Source organism: Pongo pygmaeus, chromosome 5 (assembly GCF_028885625.2).
Source record: "Pongo pygmaeus isolate AG05252 chromosome 5, NHGRI_mPonPyg2-v2.0_pri, whole genome shotgun sequence".
Lineage (NCBI taxonomy): Eukaryota > Metazoa > Chordata > Mammalia > Primates > Hominidae > Pongo > Pongo pygmaeus.
In genome coordinates this window covers 26887209-26910598 of record NC_072378.2, presented here as the reverse complement: position 1 = coordinate 26910598, position 23390 = coordinate 26887209, and the positions used below count along the sequence as shown (strand labels likewise).

General features: G+C 41.0%; 2 long non-coding RNA genes and 2 other non-coding genes across 4 annotated transcripts in view; 3 read left to right on the top strand and 1 right to left on the bottom strand.

Annotated features, from left to right (window-relative positions):
• The window catches only part of LOC129038081 (uncharacterized), a 36315-nt gene extending 29410 nt beyond the window's left edge, over window positions 1-6905 (top strand). Inside the window, exons 4-5 of the long non-coding RNA XR_010126612.1 lie at window positions 2761-6316; window positions 6814-6905. This is a non-coding gene — a long non-coding RNA (uncharacterized LOC129038081). The remainder of the gene's footprint in view (window positions 1-2760; window positions 6317-6813) is intronic.
• Window positions 6906-9870: 2965 nt separating this feature from the next.
• On the top strand, window positions 9871-22423 carry LOC134739698 (uncharacterized). Its single transcript, XR_010126610.1, has 4 exons — window positions 9871-10742; window positions 17010-17100; window positions 19245-19372; window positions 21995-22423. It is a non-coding gene; the product is annotated as an uncharacterized LOC134739698 (long non-coding RNA).
• Window positions 10193-10266, bottom strand: TRNAI-AAU (transfer RNA isoleucine (anticodon AAU)). Its single transcript has one exon. It is a non-coding gene; the product is annotated as a tRNA-Ile (tRNA).
• Window positions 19693-19765, top strand: TRNAA-AGC (transfer RNA alanine (anticodon AGC)). Its single transcript has one exon. It is a non-coding gene; the product is annotated as a tRNA-Ala (tRNA).
• Window positions 22424-23390: the final 967 nt, after the last annotated feature.

The following is a 23390-nucleotide window of genomic DNA, read 5'->3' as shown; positions in this document are numbered from 1 at the left end:
GCTTCTCAGTCGCTCGGTGAAGGCATATAAATTACACAAGAAACTGCAAGCTATGTCATATGTCTACCTCTCTAGCTGACAGGGGAAGCAGGGGAAATTTCTCTTCCAATTGCCTGCTCTGAAGGTCATCCAGCCATAATTATGGGTTGGGGTGGGTGAAGTCTTTTATTCTTTTAATCATCCGACAGATAGTTCTCAACACATATCTTGTTAAGAGACTGTTTTGGGTATAGCAATTCACAGTGAATAAAATACGGATATTCTCGCCTTTGTGATACTATGTCAATAGTGGGGGGAGTGGGAAGAAACAGACAGGAAGCAAAAAAGAAAAATAAACAAGAAGTCATGTGATGTTATCTACTGGGAGGGACTCATTAGGCAGTAAAGCACTCAGCAGTGTGGAGGTGACACATTCACTTTTCAGGAGAAGAATCAGGGAAGTTGTCACCTTGAAGATATCATTTAGCTTCCCTTTCTTCCAATAGTCTTTCTTTACATGGGAAATGAGGACTCTGGGATTCTCTGGCTGGATCTCAGCACCTAGAGATGGATCTGGGCAATAGGAACTGCTCAGTAAGCATTACCTACTGCTTTGGTTGCCTTCTCCCTGGCCTCTTGGATTGAGCTTGCATCATACGTGTTCAGTAGGAGCTTGCTTAGTGGATTCACAGGTTGAGGTTAGAACCCACCAGGATTCTCTTCCTGGAAAGAACAGGCTTCCCTCTAAGGTTTCATATAGACCCCGGGTGAGGAAAGAGCCCTAAATGGCTTGAAAAATTAAATGCTCTTTGGGCAAAGCAAGAAGCACCACTATGGAAGGGCATCATTTGGGCATATATCAGGGTCTCAGTACAAAGATGAGTGCTCATGTGGTCAAGACGGTTAAGCAGAGAATCTGACCCGAATGTTCACGGTGCAAAGAAATAATCTTGTTGGGAGAAGGATCACAACAATTGGGGAATCAGAATACAGGCTAAATGAGATTCAAAAATAATACAACAAGAATCAGGCACAAATCCTTTACTACTACATTCTTTTGTACAAATCCATTTTGCCTAGAAAATCATACCTTACTATGCATCCCTATTGTGTTTCTCCACCATCTATTTTACTTTTTAAACTTTATTTCATTTTTGTCATCACAGAAGCTTGTTGCTACAAAATAAATGAGCAAATCAGCCAATGGCAACAAAACTGCACTGATATCTCTCCTTAGACCTTGAGAGCATTTTCCTTAAAGGTGAACAATACTCCACGTTTGAGAATTTTTCAGCTCTATGTGCTAGAAAGTATACTGACTGTTTATTAATTTTTATGTAAGTTGGTTGATACAGTTTTTCAGCTTCTCCAAGTATTATTACCCTAGTGTTACAGATGACACTGAAGCTCAGAGCAGTTAAACCATTTTCCTTAGATCACATAACTTTAAAGAGGGAAACCAGATATGAAAAGCAGATTTCTTTCTCAATGAAAAAATCACAAGCTCTTGCTTTAGTCTAGCACATAGTCTTATCATCTGTTTTCTTCACACCAGCTCACTAATGTAACATTCATTCATTTACCAAATACAGATAAATGAGTGGATTTATTCTTGCATCGATCAGATATGAATTCAAAATCTCTTCTGTGTCTGCCACACTGGGCTCAAGACTTGCCAGTGCCTTTGTCTCCTCTCCCTCAAATCTCTCCACCCAATGTCTTGACAAATACTGTAGATCCTTCCTGCATAAACTCTGCAGAATCTTTTTCTTCTGTTTTACTCACCTCCCTCTTTATCCGTGCTATGGTGTTCATGGAGGATGTTTTCTTCACCATGAAGTGTGAAGGGGATTGAAGCTGCAGAAAGACTCATGCTGTTCACCTCAGGAACTGACACAGTCAGTGTGGATAAATCTCAATCCTTTAATATCTTTATGACTTCTTTCTCTTTCTCCCCAGATCCAGTTTTTCCGTTTTCAAGTTCTTTGACATTTAAAACTAAAAACCTTTCCCTAAAATGCTGCTTTTCTACCCGGAATTTTTTCAATGAGTCTTTAGCTTTCATAATATTCTCCCAACATATCTCCAAGCATCCAGGCTTTTCAATCACTACTTCCCTCCGTATATATTTTACACACACACACACACACACACACACACGCACTCCACTTAAATTGAACAGGCATATTTCTTTACACAGGAATTCCTACAAACTTTCCACCCTATACCTACCCAAGGTTTTCTCCACCTTATGTCCACTCTTTCTCTGCATTGCTGAATGTATATTTTTTTATTCTTTCACTCTGATATGATCTTGGTCTCTTATTCTTTATGCCTCTTATCTGCATTTTTTTGTTATTATTGTTCTGCCATGCAGTTGGATATGTAACTTTTACATGACACACCTTAGCAAGAAGACAACACATGTCTCAGATGTAAGTAAGAAAAACACTCTCCAGGGATTTCCTAGTGTAGTGCTCAGCACACTGGCCTCATTCCTGAAAGTCCCTCGGTGTGAAAAAAGCAGGAGCTCTTTGCCTTCCAGAAATCTGCACCATCCCACAGCCTCAGCTACAGGAAACAAGTGGCAACGCCATCCCTTTTCTTTTAAAAAAATCGTTTAAGCATCCTGAGATATCTGTGACACATTAGCTGGGCAGGGTCCTTCCGTGGGTCATGTCATTTTCCGTCTCGGAATGTGTGAAACTTGACATTTTGGCAACACCAGAGTTTTCCCTTTGTGACTTTCTCCTTGTTCCCTTTTCTCCTCCTTCCTCACAGAGAATAAGTACCCACTGAACTCTTGCCCTGGGCCATCAATGAGAAGATCTGTTCTTGGTGGAGCCCTGCTTTCGCGGTGAAGGCCTTGAAGTCGCGTGTGTTCTAGACTGCCCACTAAGGATGAAAAAAGATGCTGTGAGATGAAGAAGTAGCTCAAGTGGTCGAGTGCTCGCTTAGCATGTGAGAGGTAGTGGGATTGATGCCCACATTCTCCAGGTTTCACTAGTCGGACCTCAGGTCTTCAGGTTACAGTGGAAAAAAATATGTATTAGACACTGATCTCAGAAAACAATATGTTAGACACTGATCTCAGTAGCAGCCAGGACACTTCTTTGGCTCATTATGTAAGGGCAGCAACAATACGGGCTTGACTAAGATTCTACTGGTGTGTGGTATAGTATAGATCTATCGATGTGTAATTAGTTTTCTGTTTCTTTGAGGAGCTGTGATACAAAGGGACATATCCAGTTGCGCTTATTCGCCCTGTTTCCTCCTGCAGCTTGGTCCTAAATGCAGCATAATTATGGAAAGTGCAGGGCGGAGCCACTCAGGTAAATACAGCCCCAGCTTTCTGATCAGGAGACCAAAACTAGGAGTTGCCAAGTAACCAGGAAAGACACTGTAGAGAGCAAACCTGTCAAGTTGTATGTGAACTCCTGGATGCGCCTGTGAGCTGTGAATAAGTGGCTCTGATCAAAGACAACTTATCTAAAAAGAGTCTGAGAATCGAACTAAGTGAGAGCCTACTTTCCAGTCCTCACTGGCCACTGGGTTGCACACACTCCAGAGTCTCTGAATAGCAGTGTTAAGGCTCTGAAAATAGACTTGACTTTGAAACTACAACACACAAGGCTGGCTGGTTATTGGAACTTGAACACAAGGCAATCATGTGCCTGCAAAAACAAAAATAGCAATATTATCCTTAAGATTTCAACAAGACACAGTGTCTCATCACATAATGCAAAGTACAACCCCAAAATATTCAGCATATGAAGAACCAGGACAATCTTAATTCACTTGGCAAAGAGAATCCTGGAATAACAATACTGAGAAGACACAGATGTTACAATCATCTGACACATACTTTTAAACAGTTATTATAACAATGCTCCATGAATGAAGGGATAACACTCTTGAAGTGAATGGAAAGTTGGGAAGTCTTAGCAAGTATCTGGAAGCTCTAAACACTGATTTTAAACTTAAAAATTAAAAAATGTATTCATCGAAACTATTAGGAGAAAAAAGCTTCAATGGGTTATTTCAATAACAAAATTGAGACACTCAGAATAAAGTCAATGAACTCGAAAACAGAACAAAAATACCAACCTAACCTGAACAATAGAGAAAAAGGAGTGTTTTTGCAAATGAACAGAGCCTCCGCGACAAACAGAAAAATAAGAAAAATCTAACACATCATTGTGATCCTGCAGGAAGAAGAGAAAGAGGTCCCCCAGAAAGAAAACTTTGAAGAATTAATGGCTGAAAACATATCAAATTTATCAAAAGACTTTAGAAGTTCAATAAATGTCAAGCAGGTTAAACCCAAAGAAATCCATACCCAGACACATCATAATCAAACTGCTGAAAACTAAGGAAAACCATAAAAATCTTGAAGGCAGCCAGATGAAAATAAAAGGGAAACTGCCACTTGAATGACTGTGGACTTCTCATCAGAAACCATAGGGGCCCAAGAGGAACATTTACTAAATACCAAAAGAAAAGACCTGTCAACCCAGAATGCTATGTGGAGCAAAAATATCTTTCAGACTAAAGGTAAATAAATACATTCTCACAGGAAGGTAAACTGAGAGAATTCATTGCTAGTAGAACTGCTGGACAAGAATTAGCAAAGATTTAAGATGAGAAAAATGATACCAGAAGGAAACACGACACCATCAGTGCAGGAACGAAAGCAGAAATAGAAAATGTCTGGGTAGACATTACAGACTATTATTCTTCTCTTGAGTTCCTTAAGGTATGTTCATGATTGAAAGCAAAAGTTGTAACTTTATCTGATGCAGTTGTCATTGTATCTAGATGTACTACATACATAACATAAAAGGGTAAAGGTAAAGGGCCTAACTGCTGATGAAGTTTCTATATTCAACTTGAATGGTAAAATATTGATTCTACGTATACTGTGAAAGGTTATATATGTATATGGTGATCCCTAGACCACTTAGGAACCAGATTTAAATAAACCAAAATAAACTAGGAAGAAGAACATGGAAGAATTAAGACAAGAGGAACAAATGATTAATAAATTATTAAAAAGTAGATCTATCGGCTGGGCCCGGGGTCTCACGCCTGTAATCCCAGCACTTTGGGAGGCCGAGGCGGGTGGATCACCTGAGGTCAGGAGTTTGAGACCAGCCTGGCCAGCATGGTGAAACCCTGTCTCTACCAAAAATACAAAAAATTAGCCAGGCTTGGAGCCGGGTGCCTGTAATCCGGGCTACTTGGGAGGCTGAGACAGGAGAATCACTTGAACCTGGGAGGCAGAGGTTGCAGTGAGGGGAGATTGCACCATTGCACTCCAGCCTGGGTGACAAGAGCAAGACTCCATCTCAAAAAGAAAAACAATAGATCTATCTAAAAACTTATTTATAAAAACATTAAATGTAAATGATCTAAAACAATGAATTGAAAACCGGAAATTGTCAGAATGTATTATAAATGAATATGCTGACTATAGGAAAGTCACTAGTAATATACTTATATGTGAGATTAAAAGTTATATAGCATATTGAAAGTAAAGAATGGGAAAAGATATGTCATTTGGGCATTACTCAAAGAAAGCTGTGGTGGATATATTCAAATCAGACAAACCAGATTTTAAATTGTAGAAAACTTCCAGGGATAAAGGGGGCTGTTACATAATTAGAGGTGTCAACACACCAGAGAAATAATGTCCCAAATGCATATAAGGACACAGGGCTTCAAAACTCATAAGCAAAATTGGATAATCCAGATAAAAATAGAAAAATCCAATTACATTTGCAGACGTTAACACTCCCCTCTCAGTAACTGATAGATCCAGTAGACAATAAATCAGTAAACACATTTGAGAACTGAACAACATCCATACAGCAACGGATCTAATCAATCAACTTTCTAAAGCAAAATCACAATTTGGGTAGAAAGAAGAGAAAAAAATTAAAAGAAAAACAAGATCGTGTTATCACTAGGAAATCAGGAATGTTCAGAGTGCAAAAGAGTGATATATTGAAACTGACATTTTTGAAAGGGTTATTTAGCTGTAAATGACATGACACGGAGACTGAAATTGTAAAACTGGACGTGGATCTTCCCTTCTCCATATTTGTCCTGCCTTCTCCTGAGGTCTGGGCTGCTTGAATCTTTAGAATCTCCTGAACTTACTACAGTGTCTGGCACAGAGCATCTTCCCTGTGAATGTGTACTGAATCAGTGGAAAGGAATTGACAGATTCAAAAGTGTTGTGCAGGAATAATGTTTACTATTTGACAAATCACTGGATGTGGTGTTTGAAGGAGAAAAATGTGTCAAAAGTTGACTTGGAAACAAAGCCCAAAAGGTAAGTGAAGGGGATTTGGGGAATGAGATATTTGGTGTGTGAATGAATGGGGTGCTGTGGAGAGGAGTAGGGAGTAAGATTGTGAACTGGAGCAGAGAAAGAATCACGTTTTAAAATCTAGAACATCTTCTCAGTTCAAGCTTTGAGACTTAGCAGCTCTGGCACCTTGGAAACAAAACGAAACTTATCTGAGGTTCCATTACTTCTAGAAAGTGCAGATTAGGACACATAGTTTTGTTGGTGAAACTCTATTGGACTATATGAAGTAAATTCAATAAATCTCTTAGTATAATTAATGGCATACAAGATTTGCTTTACGCTTTTTGTAGCAGGATTGTCTCCAGTCATGTAGATGCAAGTGGAGACAGAGAGTAAGTACACAGTAGTATGGACAGGAGACACCTTTAAAGACTATTTTTTCATTCCTTCATTCGTTCAGTTGGTCAGTCTGTGAACTATTATGGACTGAACATGTCCTGTGTGTCTTTTCAAAAAAGGAGACCAGAGGAGGTGTAAGAGTGACTAAGATCTCTGAAGGAGGGAGAAGTCAGATCACTGGGCCACAAGAGGGAAAAAGTCAGCAAAACAGGTACAATTGTTCTTGGCCTCTTGCCTCAAGATGGTCGTCTCGTTAGGTGAATACTAGAAATGGGTAGATTCCACCCGTCCTGAGGATACAATTCTTTGGGTGCACGACTGGCTGATAAAGAGTGATTTCCAAGCACCGTTGATTGTGTTCTTTGAAAGTTAGGAACTGATAAAGCAGCAGTGCTTGGGAAAATAGCATGGGGGATGTCAACTCTTGGGTGATAACTGCCCTCTTTCTGCAGCAGGCCACACATCAATCTCATAATCTGAAGGTTTTGAGTTTGAACATCAGAGAGGATACAGTTTTTGCTGCTATTTCAGTTGAGGGAAACAAAATGGGTGCACTAAATAATGAAATGCAAATGCTATGAGATAACAGTTTGAAGACTGACTCAACATTAGCTTAGAATGGAAAAGTGATTTAGGTTTTTTGTTTTTTCTTGTTTTTTTTTTTTTTTTGGCTTATCAGTGGTTTGAGTAAAATGAGTGGCAAAGGGATACAGATTACAGAAGAAACTGCAAGCTATATCATATAGTTGGTCTTTCTCACTAGCTGATGGAAGAAATGGGAAATTTTTCGTCGAGCTTCCTGCTCTCAAGGTTACCCAATTGTAATTATGAGGTGACTGGGTGAAATCATTTATTCTTTTATCCTACATGTATTTCTGGAGCACATATCTTGTTAAGAGACTGTTCGGGGTACAGCCGTTCAACAGTGAAAAAACACATATATTCTTCACCTTTATGAAACTACTTTCTAGTTGATAGGGGTAAGGAGAAACAGATCAGAAGCAAACAAGAAAAATACATAAGATGTTATGTGACAATGTCTACTGGGAAGGAATCCATAGGCAGTAAGGGACTTGGGAGTGTGGAGATGGCCCATTCAGAAGCTTTTAGGAGTGGAATCTGAGAAGTTGTCACCTTGAAGACATCCTTTACCCACCCTCCACCACCTCCCCACTCCCCACTCCTGCTCCTTCCTTCAATCATCTTTCTTCACGTGGGAAATGAGGACTGTGGGATTCTCTGGCTGGATCCCAGCACCTAGAGAGGGATCTGATCAATAAGAACTGCTCAGTAAGCATTACCTATTGCTTTGGTTGCCTTCCCCCTGCGGAGTGCTGACCTCTTGGACTGAGCTTGCAACATAGGTGTTCAGTAGGAGCTTGCTTAGTGGATTTACAGGTCGAGGTTAGAACCCACCAGGATTCTTTTCCTGGAAAGAACAGGCTTCCCTCTAAGGTTTCACATAGACCCTGGGTGAGGAAAGAGCTCTAAATTGCTTGAAAAATTGATTGCTCTTTGGGCAAAACAAGAAACCTTCCTATGGAAGGGCATCATTGGGGCATATATCGGGGTCTCAGTACAAAGATGAGTGCTCAAGAGGTCAAGATGCTTAAGCAGAGAATCTGACCAGAATGTTCGTGGTACAGAGAAACAGTCTTGTTGGGAGAAGGATGACGATTGAGGCCTTGGAATATAAGCTAAATAAGCTTCAAAGGGAATACAAAAAAAGAATCAGGCACAAATCCTTTACTACATTCTTTTGCACAACTCAATTTTTGCCTAGAAAATCATACCTTACTATGCATCCCTATTGTGTTCTTCCACCATCTATTTTATTTTTTTAAGCGTTGTTTCATTTTTATGTTCACAGAAGCTTGTTGCTACAACTAAATGAGCAAAACAGCCAGTAGCAACAGAAATGCGTTAATATCCCTCCTCAGACCTTGAAAGCATTTTCCTTAAAGGTGAACAATATTCCACATACAAGGAGGATTTCAGCACTATGTGCTAGAAATTATACTGAATGTTTCTTAATTTTTACGTAAGTCGGTCAATATAGTTTTTCAGCTTCCCCAAGTATTATTACCTCAGTGTTATAAATGACACTGAAGCAAAGGGCATATCACTCTCTTTATTCTGTGTATGTATGTCTGCTTACAGCTAAGGATTTCCTAAATTAAAGTTTTGTAAACATTAGTTCTATATCATTCTGATCACTTGAATTTTGAAAATGTCAAAACCAATCACATTAATGTAATAGAAAATACAGGTTTGAGGTGCATTGGCTCACTGTTTTATTTACTATGGATCAGTGGAGTGGAAATTCCCATCGCGGAAGAGGGTTCATTCCTGTCTCTCAGCCTCAGCAAAGTTAAACATTGCAGACCTTTCCTGACTTTGGATCTATTGCGCATGCTCTGTCCTTTACCACTATCCAATCCTAGGGGCATATAGAGCCACTCAGAGCCTTAGAGGTACGTTCAGTGAAATGGAACCAATCAGCAGATAGTGTAGCCTATTGTTCATCTGACCAAAATGCACTATGTTGAGATAGCATGGATTCTACAGACCCGTGAAGCCCATTTGGACCACAAGACACTCTTTCTTTCCATCATGCCTGCACACCTATCCTTCACTCTTCATTGGCTCATGCAGACTTTTAAAAGTATTTAGCAATAAGCATCCTACCCCCAAGAAGCTTATGATCTCATGGAGAAGATGGCCAAGCAACAGACAATCCCAACATGGTGAATGCCGCTGAAACAAATGTGTACCTGGATCTCCGTGAGTGCTAGGAGGAAAGCAACCCAAACTCAGAAAACTAGGAGAGGTGTCAGGGAAGACATTTTCCAGAAGATGGTTTCGTGTCTAACAGAGCCGTGAGACGAGCAAAGAGGAGATGAAAGGCTCAGCGTTCTATGGGGACATTTCCTTAAGTCCAGTATCTCTAGAGTTGAGTGTGAGAAGCTAAAAGAGAGGAAATAGAAACGAAAAATGGGAATTCTTGAGAGGCTTTACTTACCCTGCACAAGCCAAGGACAGGTCTGCGGGAAGTAAGCAGATGCACAGTTAGGAAAGCCCATGTCAGGAGTTAGTCACGACAGAGAAAGATTTGTATACTTTGGAAATCGTAAAAGAATGAAAAACCCAGGTCCTTATTTCCGTGTTTTCGCCTCTGTTTTTCACATTCCTCCCGGATTTCAATTTCCTTCTGGAATCTCAGCTCTTTTCATCATCTGCTCTTGCAGGAACACTAAACTGCAAACGCAACCTTACGATTCAGCGGACTACGTCCCATGAAGATTACTGGGTACATATACATTTAGTTTCGTGTTCCCTTGTGACTTTCTGTATCACTGCACACAGTTGTTACTGTGAAACAAGCATTAAAAGTCTGGGTAGATTACTGGGTTCATACACATTTACTTTCTTGTTCTCTTGGGAGTTTTGATATGGCTGCACCAATTGTTGCTGTGAAATAAACGTTAAAGGAGCCCGTGGCCCGTACGGGGATCGAACCCGCGACCTTGGCGTTATTAGCACCACGCTCTAACCGACTGAGCTAACCGGCCCCGCCGGCAGCAGGGGGCCCTACCCCTCTTGAGAAGTTTAAAGGCGAACGTTATTCCAATCACCAAAGAAACTTTTCTGAAGTTCTCGGAGCTGGAAAGAACCTACGATCTTTGCTAACTTCTTTAGGTTCCTCGGCAAATTTCTTCTAACCCTGAAATTTCGGTTAAAATACAACGCTGCGGAAGGAAAGTTCAAATGTCACCTGCTTCAGTGTTTCATGACAAGGGGTTTTAGTGACCACCCTTTTAAACGCAACGCCATCACCGTCCGCCGGTACTGTGGCCTGTCCCTATCACTCCTTTCTACTTTGCTTCGGTAGCTTCTGAGCGACCCGTGAAGAAATTGACGGAAAACGGAAGGAATTACCGCCAGTTCCTTTCCACGGGCCGTCAAGGCCAGTATAAGTCCCCACCCAGGCTCCTCTGCTCGTAACTTCTAGCACGATTCCCACTGTATTCGCCCATGTTTCCCAAAAGTGAGTATTTGATCCCTACCCCACCCCATTTTTAGCAAACTCAGGAAAACACTCTCATATTTCTATGTGAAAAGGACACTTTAGAGAAATACGTTCCATTACAGTCTTTGTGTTCGCATTGTATTTCTTCTCGATGAAACAGGTATAAGTCCATTGGTATTTTACGCACGACAAGACAACTTTGAAGCCCGACTCGTGACCTTTAGCTTAAGAAACACTCTCCGGGAGCTCTGCTGATCGCTGGGTCTTACGAGGTTGATGCCTTCTGTCCCAAAGAGAACTATTTCCCTGCGTGTTTCCGCCTGGCTGCCCACTTCTCCAGTAGAGAAACAGCTGTTCCTCGGGATTCATTTTTGGAAGTTCTTTGGGTCCTGGGTAATGGGGCCGCATCCTGTAGCGTCGACAAGGGTGGTTGAATACGCAGGAACACCCACAGTACCCAGGGACTAATAAATAGCTCAATAGATACGTTTCGAATAACTGAATAAAGGAAGTCTCAACCAACCCCCTTGCCGTATTACAGATGGTCCACCTCTCTGCCTAGACTATTGTGCTAATGTCCTGTTCCTTCTCCCGGCTTTTGAACTAGATTCTCACCTCTCTCTAATCCATCTTTCGCGGGGCTGGCCTGTCTTTCCGCCTCATTTCTGAAATTCTATCCATTGCCGCCTCTGTGCAAACCGACTCCGGTTAATACTTCACTCGGTATGGCTCCCCTCTTCCGCACTTTGCACTGCGAGAAATGCCCTTCCTTGAGGCAGCTGGAGGCCTCCTCCTCCCGAGAGCTTAATTGTGGACACAGCCTTCAGTAGAGGCGAAAAGGAAAGAAGGCTGGGAGACAATCGGGGAAAAACACACATCTTTTGTCTGGTTTGAAAGCTGGAGCCCGAAAACGGGAGCGAAAGGAACAAGAAAAAAACACGCTCCGGAAGTGTCTGAGATTGCCGCGGCCATAAAGCAGAGCACTAACCGCGGTATTCATAGGGGAGGGGAGCAAGGCTCCACCCCCGGGCCTGTGCCCACGGACCTAGGTGAGGACGCGCACTCCTTCCTCCGCGCCGAAATGTTGCATTTCCCAAGACCACCCTGCCCCGCCACGCCCCCATCCTGTGCCTATAAAAACTCCCGAGACCCTAGTGGGCACTGACACAAGCGGCTGCACGTGAAGAGGGACACACCGGCGGGAGAACACAGAACACCCACCCTCTCTTTAGTCACCCTGGAGGCCTCGGAGGAGGCGGTTTCAGTGATCCGTGAAGAGACCCTGAGTCTTTTACATCCCGGAGAATGACAAGAGAGCACGTACCTGGGCGACGTTTACTTTCTGGGATTTCGGGAGATGCGGTTTTCTGCACGCCAGGGGGCCAAGCCTGAGACGTAGATGGACGGCAGGGATAGGAGCTCTCTCCGCGCCACAAACGCCCCTGCTCATACCTGGGTTCCTTGATTTTCCTGCCTATATAACCGAGCCTCCCATGGCCGGGCTCTGAGCTCTCATTCTGCGGACTGGGACAAAGGGGTTAACTGTGATGCGCTTTGTATAACCCCAGGATTCTGCACTTGCCCAAGGGCGAGGCGCAAATCCAAAACCACGCACAACTGAACACCGACATCAGCTGAGTCCTGAGTGTCTCACGACATAAAATCCCTACGATTTTAACAAGAGTTGTATTTGTGCTAGCACTGTTACTGACAAACGCATGTCAGATCCCATCTGTCTTTAGCTCAATGTGTGACGTTAGACACGTCGTTTTGCTCGTCAACTTTCTTATTTGGAAAGAAAACAAGTGTTCTAGATTTGCAGAGGGCCTTTTCAGAGCTAGGTTCCAGTAGCTATACTGTAAGTTGATCTCTTGGGCAGTCCTGTTGGAGAGGAAAGAGGGCAAATTGAGAAATGAACAAACAGAGAAGTTGCAAAAGCCCTGTGACTTACAGCACAGGACAAGTCTACAAACCCTGCCATGCCACACTAAGCTCAAATTGTTTTAACACCAGCTTACTCAGACCCGATGATCCAAGATAAGACCAAAGCCAAACGGATCCAGCAACTCTGCGCAGATCTTCATGTTCCAGCAGCTAAGTTCCACTGAATAAACCTATGATTCGCCTAGTTTAGAAATTCTGGCCGTGCGCGGTGGCTCACGTCTGTAATCCCAGCACTTTCGGAGGCCGAGGCGGGCGGATCACAAGGTCAGGAGATCGAGACCATCCTGGCTAACACGGTGAAACTCCGTCTCTACTAAAAATACAAAAAAAATTAGCCGGGCGTGGTGGCGGGCGCCTGTAGTCCCAGCTACTCGGGAGGCTGAGGCAGGAGAATGGCGTGAACCCGGGAGGCGGAGCTTGCAGTGAGCCGAGATCGCGCCACTGCACTCCAGCCGGGACTCCGTCTCAAAAAAAAAAAAAAAAAAAAAAAAGAAAAAGAAAAAGAAAAGAAATTCTGTCCAGTCCCTCCTGAGAAGGACCTTACTAACTTTCCCCCTAAAACTGTCCTATGAGTAGCTCCAGTCCCCAAACCCTTTAAATTCTGGTCTCTGACTCACCCTTGTTTTAGTCGGTACTGGGGCTCCATAGAGGTGGGGCTCTTTGCTCAGCAAGTTTAATAAATCCAAGGTAGTAGAATCAGTTTGTTTTCTTGGTCGTCTTTTTTTTGAGGGAGTGGGTCTTCTAAATGTTGATTCCGATCTCTGCCTATGGATATTTATAAATAAATAGATATTTGCACTCCATCATTATGTGGAGCTAAAAGTGTTAAATTTAACTATCTAATTACCTCTAAAATAACCACTGAATTCAACGATCTGAAACTTATCTAATTAGTTCCACATCCTGGAATGAAGGGATGTAATAGGTAGTAACAGGTCTCAGTCTCTAATGGAGACATAATCACACAGACACCAGATGAAAGATGAGTAAAGTGGAAAGCAATAAGTAGAACAATAATTTGCCCTATGCTATGATTTTTGGAGTGAAGCAAGAAAATTAATCAAGGAAACAAAGAAGAAATCCAAGACGTAGTAGTGTTGGATTTGCATTTTTGTCATATGACACTACTTCTATTCTACAGGATTCACTTGGTCTCCATCTGACCTCCTCAGAGTAGACTGCTCTTTCCCAATCACTCCTGCAATTACCCTAGGAGATCTGTGATCCTAACGTAAGGAAGAGTTTTAAATTTACTTCTAAGTACACCTGCATGATGCCATTAGTCAGGGCAGGGTAGCTGAACAAACTCAGCTCTGAATCCTTTAAGCAGAGGTAATAATTACTGATACTCTATTTAATCGGATTCTGAACATGATGTGCCACTTTTCCTTTTGAGTCTGAAGTGACACCAGCCATTTTCACAGTTTCTTCCACTAAGAGGTCCTGGGAGAAAAGTGATAAAGGTAGATTCAAGAATGGTTAGTTCGATAAGAGAAATATAAAGGCAAGTATCTTTTTCACTCAGTTCACCTTGGTTCTAAGAGTGGGTCTATATAAAGAAATGGAACATGCTTCTGCTAATTAATATTCAGGCAGAAAAAGTCATGAATTCCACTACAAACCCATGTCCCTTCTTCCGAAGACATGACAAATTGATGAGGGTATTCTTTCTTCTGTCGGTAAAACGAAGTCTGGGATATAGTTTGCAATATTAGCAGTGCCATAGTGCAGAATTTCTCATAATTAACACTTTTTACTTGAATACATAAGAAAATAGAATTGGAATGTAAAGTTAATAAATTAATCATGTTATAAACAATATGAACATAGAAGCAAAAATTGCATGGTCTTTGGCATGCAGTCTTTGATTTGGGGGATGCATTTTTTTTTTCTATTGCTATCAGGAAGAAAGAACAGAAACAGTTCATATTCACATGGAATAGACAAAAGTATGCATTTATGTTCTTACTCCAGAGGTATATCAAGTCCCCTGATTTTTCATAATCTACTCCAAAGAGAATTGAACTGTCTAGACTATCAGCAAAACATTAGTACACTGTATTGATAGTATCATTTAAATCTTCAATGAGCAAGAAAGTGTCAAGTAAGTTATAGATTTTGTTAAGCCCCGCCTGCTCCAGAGGGTGGGAGAGAAACACAGAAACCATTCATCGACCTGGTTCGTGAATGAAAGTTTTTAGGATCTGTGAAATTCTGAGACATTTCCTCCAAAGTAAAGACTCACTGTTGCATCTCAAAGCTCCCGTCACTTAGAAGAGAGCACTGTGCTCACCATATTTCTTTGAGCTGTGAAAGCGGCGCGTCCCACACTTGGAGACCCTTCTCTGACACATTTACCAACAGATACTGAATTAAAATATTAACAAATTGAATCCAGCATTATCTATAAAGCATAATGCACCACGAGTTAGGGGAGATTGCCTCGGGAATAAAAAATTAGTTAAGCATTGAAAAGTCAAGTAAATGTAATATACCACATTAACAAAACAAAAAATACATGTAATCATCTCACTAGATGCAGAAGAAATATTGGACCAAATTTGCCATTCATTCGTGGTGTTTAAAAAATATCTCAGTAAACTAAGAATAGAAGGAAAATTCCTCAGATGAATAATGGGCATTTAAGAAATTCCTACAACTAGCAACATAGTTAATAGTGGAAGAATAAATATGTACCCTTTAATATTGGAGAAAAGTGCAAAATATCTGTTCTTACTACTTCTACATTTTACTGAAAGTCCTAGCTAGTGCCAGAAAGTAAGGAACGCATGAATGAAGAATAAATGGCATACTCACTTTAGAATAAGAAAAATATATTCATTTGCAAACAACATGATCAGATACACAAAAAATCCTAATGCATCTACAAAAATAAGCATTATAAGTAAATGCAGCTATGTCACAGATTACAATATACAAAAATTAATTGTATTTCTATGTACTAGCATCAACAAAAATGGAAAATTAAATTACCATTTTCAATAGGTTTAAAACAAATGAAATATTTAGAGATAAACTTGTCAACGTGCACAAGACTTGTACCTAGAAATCTACAAAAGATGGCTGAGAAAGACTCAGGAAAACCTGAATAATTGGTGTTGTTTGCCATATTTACAGATTGAAAAATGTAATATTATTAAGATATCATTTTTTTTTCCTCTGAGTTGGTCTATAGATTTACTACAATCCCAACAAATATCCCAGCAGGAGATTCTGTTTTGTTTTGTTTTGTTTGTTTGTTTGTTTGTTTGTTGTTACAGAAATTGACAAGCTTATTCTGAAGGACCTAGAGTAACCTAAATAATTAGGAAAAGAAAAACAAAGTTAGAGGACTTACACCAAGTGATGTCAAGACTTATTATAAAGCTAAGGTAATCAAAATAATGTGGTATTGTCTCAAGGATACTTACACAGATTGATGGAATAGAATAGATAGTCCAGAAATAGACCAACGTATGTGGTCAACTGATTTATGACAGAGGTAAAATGTTATTTAATGAGTTTTTTAAACAAATGGTCCCAGGCAACTGAGTATGGAGAAAATGATTCCCTACCCTTACTTCACATCCTATACAACAATTAAATCAAAATGGTTTATATACGTAAAGCTTAACATTAAAGATATCAAACTTGTAGAAGAAAAGAAGTCTGCACATATTTGACGTAGGCAAAGCTTTTTCAGAAGGGGCCAGAAAAGCATGAGCCCTTACAAAAAAAGATACACTGAATTTCATAAAATATTAAAATGCTGTTTCTTTGAAAGACAATATTAAGAAAATGAAAAGGCAAGACATAGACTTGAAATTTAATATATGTTATATGCCCACATAGTTGTTATAAAACATATGTGTTATAGGTACACATATAACAAAGGACTTTTATGGAGAATATAAAACACATTTTAGAACTCAGTGATACAAACACTCAGTAAGGATAAGGGCAAAAAACTTGAGCAGGCATTTCACAGAATAAGATGCTTATATGGCCAATAGGCACACTAAAAGATGTTCAACAACATTCATCAGTACAAAAATGCAAATTAAACCTATCAAGGATTAATAGGTAACAACAGATCTCAACTCCCCTGAACGGAGAAACAATTAGTAATACAGATATTAGATAAGTTACTTGAAGGATCAATCGATGAAAAGATACTTGGGCTTATTTCCAGGTTTGTGTTCTTAAAAAGTGATGCATTCAACAGAGCATTTGAGGTAACTGCTAATTAGGGACGCTACTTCCTTCTCTTTCATCTAATGGGAGAGTGAAATCAGATTAGAACTAGAGCTTTCCTAATGAGATCTTTTCTCTCTTTCTCAGGATCCCGACTCAGATTGAAAAAGCAGAGGATGGTCACTGCCTTCCAGGTCTGAGGCTGTCTCCCAGAAACTTCGTTCCTGGCTTCGCCTTGGTAGGGAAGTTCCCGGAGGTGTTTGAAAACCTGGAAACTTAAGTGGGACATGGAACGATATTTGTGTCCCGGTTATAAAAACAGGCAGAAAAGACAAACGTGATGTGGGGGAATTAGCTCAAGCGGTAGAGCGCTTGCTTAGCATGCAAGGGGTAGCAGGATCGACGCCTGCATTCTCCAGCTTCCTTTAATCCCTAGGCTACCAATGGTATGTGGTAAATACTTTCAGCGGACTTACCGCTCTTTGTTTAACTCAGTGTCATCTTGTTATGTACATCTTTTTTTTTTTTTTTTTTTTTTTTAAGGAAATGATACATAGTATTCCATGCAAAAGCGAAAAAGGAAGCGATTAGTCACAAACGAGTTTCGCCAATATAGGTTTTGGGGCTTCAGCTCGAAGTTAATACAATGTATTTTCGTGGGGAAATGAAACTTTAGCCTTTTGGGTACAAAATACGAGAAGCAGCCTGGAAATAGTGTCAGGAGGCAAAAGCAGGAGACTTGAATGTGCCAACCTTTTGCTTTTATTCACATTGACAACACATGGTCAGGTAGAGGATGAAAACGTGTCTTCTGTCAGATTACCTGAGAATTGGCCAGGTTCCCACCTGCACTTATACTCCTTCCTTACCTCTCTCCTGTGTAGGTAAGAGAGGTAAGGAAGGAGTATAAGTGAAGGTGGGAGCTAGCATATTAACTCTAGTGGTCGGATACACTCTCACTAAGAAAAGTGACCTTTATTCCTTCTATTCATCTCTCTGAAAGCTCGTTCTGACAAAAATGTGCTCAAAATAAATTGGGACCTAGGTCTTCCTCTAATTTCCAAGATGAGCCAAAATGTAAAAAAATGTATTTTTGAAATTGCAACACTATCCCCTATTTAAAGAAACTACATGAGGCTCTGTATTAACAACACATATGTTGACTAGCTCAACTGGCCCAAGCAGAGCTCAGAATGCTGGAGAGAGTGGTCTTTGGATAGATGACTCCAGGAAGCTCTTGTAGGTCCCTGGGACGTGCCCCTCTTTCCATCCTTCTTTCTTTCCCATCACTCAAATCTCTCTCTGACACCATTTGACTTCTCAGCATTGCCCTTTGTTAATCGTAATAGAAAGACAATGTTATTGATTACATGTTTTTCTATTTTATTTTCTTATTCATAAATGATCTCAAAAATGAATGTCGTAAATAATAAACATGTTGTTGAATTTTTGTCCCATAGGAGCAGCCTCTTTCATTCTCAGGATGTGCACTCCTAATAAACTGGGACCGTGAAGGAGGGACCTGAAGCTGCCCCAAACCACCTGCAGTTCCATGAAGGCCATGCCTCCACCCACTAATCACTCTGAAAGTAGTGCCCCTCCACTCTTCCCCAACCACATTTCCTTTCCAGGCAAAAACATTTCTATGGGTTTGTTAGACCCTAGCTTCTAATCCTTTCTTCAGTCTTTACTGATCTGAAGCCACTCTCTCCTTTGAGGCGTCTAAATTATCTGCATAGCCTTTCTCCATTCAGCAAATTTTCATTAGGCAAAAATCCTACTCGATGCTAGTTATACTCAGAGTAAAATGACTATGTTCCTGTCTTAAATGAGAATTCTTCACAGGTGGAAAGCAGATTCGGAATCCACTACAACTCCAAGGCAGTGGAGCTAATGTAGCCTCCCCTGGGCTACAGGGGAAGGCTTCTTCTGTGGGCCTGGGAATTGAAGAACTAGACAGGCAGAAGAAGGGCAAGTGTGGTGCCCAATGGAGCAAGAGAAAGGGGGAGGAAGGTGACAGGGAAGGGAAATGGCAGGAGAAGCACCTACACAGCAGACACTGTATAGCCTGCATCTGTTTTTCCTTTTGGCTGAGAGATCCCTGAGCTCTGTGGTGACAATTTTCCATAATTTTTCATATAAAAAATGAAGATTATAAGCTATTTCTAGGCATTTTACCTGCATGACTATTAATATGTGTACAGCATCTAAAATAGGGCCTAGACGACAATTGCACAGTACTATTACTTGTTATTGTTGTGGCACTTTCTATGTGGATCACTGGCCTCATCCACTGTGCCTGGTGCTGAAGAAGTGCTTCAGGAATGAATCCACAGATTGAGATGAAAATTCTCAAGCTTTCTCTTTCTCAACTCTTCCAAGGTTCTCCATCACTTTCGGAGTCCTACAGGAGGAAAGTGCTATTGAAGATGCGGCGCGTATGGCGTGAAGTTCTGGGGCTGGGAGAAGCTGCCCCACTACTTCCGGGCGGCCTTGCCTGCGGGGAGCAGGTGAGGATCACAACTCTAGAGTGGGCTGGAATAGCTGTGCCCGCAAGCCAGGCAGCTCCGGGTGGTGCTTCTCCAACTGGAACGTGCTCTCTACTTCCGAGAGATGAAGAAGGCGAAATTGGGAAGTGGGGAGAGAGGTCTCCCTCATGACCTATTTTGGAAATCCCTATTCTTCACACTCTCAGGCTCATAGAACTTTGCCCAAGGCAGTATCTGAGAAGCTCCGCCCTCAATCTTGTCCTGCCAGGGGTTTGGCGACCCAAAGTACCGGCAGGCTCCTGATAACCAGGAAAATAGGTGGGGTGCGGCGTGGCCCCAGTGGGGAATTAGCTCAGGCGGTAGAGCGCTCGCTTAGCATGCGAGAGGTAGCGGGATCGACGCCCGCATTCTCCAGTTCCTTGGCTGGTTTATGTCTCTTGGTTTGTATACCCCGTTCTTTCTCCTGTTGGCAACGTCGGTGCTTTTTACCTGGGAGAAGATCAGAGGAACCTGCCCCCTCCCTGGAGCACGTGTTTTACTGCTCCCCATATAAGAGTCTTGTTGCCCCTGCTTCCACCCTCCCTTCTTTTCCACTCCTGCCACAGGTTTGGCACTTCTAGCTACTCAGGTCTCAATGCAAATTTCCCGTCTTTAGACAAGTACAGCTAGAAGTGATGCCCACACGATCTCTCAGTTCCTACTACATCTTCACAAATATCGTCTCCTCCAGAAAGTATGTCTTTAAGTTATTGGTTTGTTTTTCTCTCCCCTAGAGTGGGAGCTTCCTGAGTACCGAAACGCTGTCTATGTACACTGTGTTCAACTCACTTCATCCCCAAATGTAGAGTTAAAGTTCTGTAAAATACGGTTACTGCCTTGAACAGATAAGGAAACAGGGAGATCAAACACAGAGCAATACTTAAAAACATTATCCTGCCACATTTCTCAAATCTTAATAATAGCATTCACTAATGTTTTTGGTTTTTCTTTGTGCTTTCTCCATATCCTCTTATTATTATTACTTTTTAACATTTGACTGACCATTTTACACTTTTTTTTCAAATGACCAATCAGATTTTGCAATTTTCTAGTTAATTCCTGTGTTTCCTTCACCATTCTATTTTCTGTTTTTTTGTTTTGTTTTGTTTTGTTTTTTTCGGGCTGCTGATGCTTCTTCTTCTTCTTCTTCTTCTTCTTCTTCTTCTTCTTCCTCCTCTTCTCCTCCTCCTCCTCCTCCTCCTCCTCCTCCTCCTCCTCCTCCTCCTCCTCCTCCTCCTCCTCCTCCTCCTCCTCCTCCTCCTCCTCCTCCTCCTCCTCCTCCTCCTCCTCCTCCTCCTCCTCCTCCTCCTCCTCCTCCTCCTCCTCCTCCTCTTCCTCTTCTTCTTCTTCTTACTTCTTATATTTAATGCACTGATTTATTCTAATGTTTTGTAACTTGGGTATTAAAAGGTATACTTTAAAATTAGAAAGCAGTTTCTACAGAATCCTTAGAAATATGTCATTATAAGTCCCCATTTTCATTATATTCTAAGGAGTTTGAAGATATACTTTTGATTCTTTTCTAAACTGTGCATTCGAGAATTAATCTCTTCTTGTTTACTTTTATGTTCATTCTTTCAATGTTATTTTCTAATTTTTGTGTATCATTTTATTTATCAACACATAAATATATACATTCACATAAGTATACGAGTTATATACACACGTATTTATGAATGGCAGCTGAACCACACATTAGTGCTAATACTGGTGACTAAAAGTTGGAGAACCAGATATTATGTACCTCATAAAGCGAAGCAATGGAAAGTGCACAAACCCACCCATCAGATTGTCTTGTTAAAAGATTTGAAGCTGAATCTAAGTGAGCCTCTACTTGTAACTACCAGTCTACAAGAAATAGAGTAGATTAAGAAACATGTCAAGGGGCAGGAAATAGATACAATGAAATAAATACAACATAGAGGTGTTTCTAAGGATAAAAGGCCCAGTTCCTTCAACAATTAATGGCATTAACTCTTTATGATACTATAATGGTAAATATATGTCATTATACATTTGTTAAAAAAAAAAAAAACCAGTATGTATAACACAAAGAGCAAACTGTAATGTAAACTGCGGACTTCAGTTAACAATAATGTATTAATAATTACTGGTTTACCAGTTGTAACAAGTGTACCATACTGATGCAAGATGTCAATAATAGGGAAAATTTTAAGAGAGGGAGAGTGATGGAGCTTATGGAAATTCTATCTACTCTGATCAATTTTTCTTTAAACCCAGAACTTCTCTAAAAAATAATGTCTATCAATTTTAAAAAATAATATCCATAAAAGAAAGACCAGGGACCTTTTATGGATGAACAGAGTCTTAAAAAACATAAAAATCTGTAGATTTTGCTTTATTATTTATAATCAGCCATTAAGAGAAATTTTTTTTGTATGGGTGACAATCAGAAAAAAAAGTTAATATTAGATCATATTTATGATCTATTACCAATTTGTTAACAAGTACATACACACATGCAAACACGGCCCTAAAATTTCCTAGTTCTCTCAAGCTATTGATTTCATCCTTATCTCTGCTGCTGAGTTCAAGAAAGTGAAATGTGTAATGGGTATCTCTCCTTTCCAATCTTCCTTCCAGTTCACAACCTAGTGTTGTCCACTTGCATGGGATGTTTCTTTTCCATCACAATGCTCTGAGATAACTAAGTCAAGGGAAGTTTGTGCAGCCCTCCAGACCCTCCAGATTTCAAAGGAAAGCCCACCGCTGCTGGTCTGGGGGAGCTGATGGCCTATTCATGGATGAGATGGACTAGGGACAGTGGGAAGCATAATGGACCAACAGCATTGTTGGAGGGGACTGGGTGAGGAAGCAGGAGCCTCAACAACACTCCCCAGTTACTGCGTGAACACTGTCTCCAGAGGGGTCTTGTAGCATCAAAAATTAAAGCTAAATGTTGATTTCTTTCTGGTAATTATTTTGTTCAGCAACCTGGAAAAACGAACAAAAATTATCTCATTCCCGGTCCTATCTAAAGTCTGAAATATTTAATTAAAATGATAAAACTTTAAAAAAGTGCTTTATTAGGCCAGGCTCGGTGGGAGGCCGAGGCGGGGGTGGGGGAAAATCACTGGAGGCCAGGAGTTTGAGACCAGCCTGGCCAAGATGGCGAAACCCCGTCTCTACTAAAAATACAAAATTAGCTGGGCGTGGTAGTGCACGCCTGTAATCCCAGCTACTCGGGAGGCTGAGGCAGGAGAACCGCTTGAACCTGGAAGGTGGAGGTTACAGTGAACCGACATCGCACCACTGCACTCTCAAAAAAAAAAAAAAAAAAAAAAAAAAAAGTCTTTATTGAAAGTTTTAAACTTAAAAGTGCTCTCACATATAAATAAATCATTTTCTCTATATACATGGTTTTTGCCAGTATACATGTCTAGACACCCTAGGGAATGGTGGTGCCGTGGTGTGAACATGGAGTCTGGAATGGCCAGCCCCAAAACCTCCTCTTCATCAACTGTTGACTCATCAACAGTCAGTCAGTAATCATAACTTCCTTAAAATACAAGAGCCGCAGAACATTCCGGGATGTCTGTGCTAATTAATCTGGCAGTTCCTACTGTGTCTTGCCCCAGGTGTGACGTGCTCTCTTCCGTGAAATTAGTAACTACAAACTGTAATGGGAGCAAGGCAATTGATTGCCTCCGCACTCTTGCCCAAAGCGTTCTCTGAGATGTTTGGTAGTTATTTGGGTCCTTACTTGACCTTCGTGGCCTTAAAACAAAGGGAACACGGCATGTGTGAATCTGAAAGACTTGTGATAATTTTCTCATTTCCTCCAGGCTGTGTGCATCACTCTGAGTTTGCGGAGGGAACAGCCCTTTTTCAGAGCCCCCTCATGTCCAGAGTATCATCCTCAGAATGTGGGGCTTGGGCTCAATTTGAAGAGGATGTGAGGGAGAGCCAAAATGCAGGGATTGTCCCACAGTGCAGTCCTGCTTTGTAAATCCCTTCCTCTGACTAGCTTGATTTTAGG